This window comes from Mus pahari, chromosome 5 (genome assembly GCF_900095145.1).
Source record: "Mus pahari chromosome 5, PAHARI_EIJ_v1.1, whole genome shotgun sequence".
In the NCBI taxonomy this organism is placed as follows: domain Eukaryota; kingdom Metazoa; phylum Chordata; class Mammalia; order Rodentia; family Muridae; genus Mus; species Mus pahari.
The window spans coordinates 111,211,630-111,212,857 of record NC_034594.1 but is presented as its reverse complement, the minus strand read 5'-3'; the positions used below and the strand labels follow the sequence as shown (position 1 = coordinate 111,212,857).

The 1,228-nt window shown below is 44.0% G+C and overlaps 1 protein-coding gene across 1 annotated transcript in view; it reads left to right on the top strand.

Annotated features, from left to right (window-relative positions):
- The window catches only part of Nr5a2 (nuclear receptor subfamily 5 group A member 2), a 110,851-nt gene that overhangs the window by 671 nt on the left and 108,952 nt on the right, over positions 1–1,228 (top strand). The gene's annotated exons all lie outside the window — the stretch shown is intronic.

Genomic DNA, 1,228 nt, shown 5'->3' with positions numbered 1-1,228 from the left:
CTCTGCCTCTGCCTCTGCCTCTGCCTCTGCCTCTGCCTCTGCCTCTGCCTCTGCCTCTGCCTCTGCCTCTGCCTCTGCCTCTGCCTCTGCCTACCATGCTGAGATTAAAAGTGTGTGCTGTTACTGCCCAGCAGAAAGTGCAGTTGTTAATCATCTATTTCAGCCTTAACAATTTCTGATCATTTTGAATCCACCATGCCAAGTAAAATTTTGAACATTTTGAAACAAGCAAATAATATTGGTCAACCACTGATCAAATAAAACTAACAGGGAACTTCCCAGCAATGTGACATTTCAACTGGACCATGAGATGTCTCATTCACCATGATCCTATAGAGATTTTTGTTTGTTTGTTTGTTTCTTGGTAAATGAAAGTCATTTAAGAAAAACAAAGTCAGACTATTATTAAAGGATTATGGGTGGGGCTTTAGTGTGACTTGCTTTTATGGACAGAAAGAACCACATACCCTCCCCACAAGTGGAACCTAGAGTTTAAGCACTTTCTAGGCAAGCACTCAGTCTCTGGGCTACACACCTAGCCACCACGTGAAGCATCTTGGGGTTCCTTGTTGTTCTTTGGGGATGAGTGAGGATTGAGTTTTGGTTTGATTTTCCTGAGAGACAAGGGGTCTCATTATAATGCGGTTATATATAACCTAGGCTGGCCAGGAACCTGCTCTGCAGTCTTTCTACTTGTCTCTCTCCATAATACTGGAACTATAGGTGTGAGCTACCATGCCTGACTCATTTTTTTAAAGGATAAACATCCCACACATGCATTTATACCAATATAGAGCCATAAACTTGGTAGTTTTACCATAAATTTAGTAAACACAGTAACATTCAGTTAATTCTAAAAGTTAAAGACAAAGGGAAGCAATTTCCAGTAGGTTGTGACCCTGCTGGAGAGCGAGTCCCTTTTGCTTCCTCTGGACAGGAGCCAGGGTGGACCCTTCTCCAGGGATACTTGTGCCATCAGTGATTGCCAGCCCAGTCTCAGTTAGAAAGGGATAATCAGGGCCCCAGCTTTGTCCCTTTTCCTGGGGGCAGCCTACTGACTCCACCTAAGGCACTGATTGCTTTTTTTATGGTCCAGCTACGCCCTGAAGTATCAATTGAGGAAATGTTCACCAAAAAACGTTCTGTACTTAACGAAAAGGAAAACACAGGGAAGCGAGTGGGGGGAGAGAGAGAGAGAGAGAGAGAGAGAGAGAGAGAGAGAGAGAGA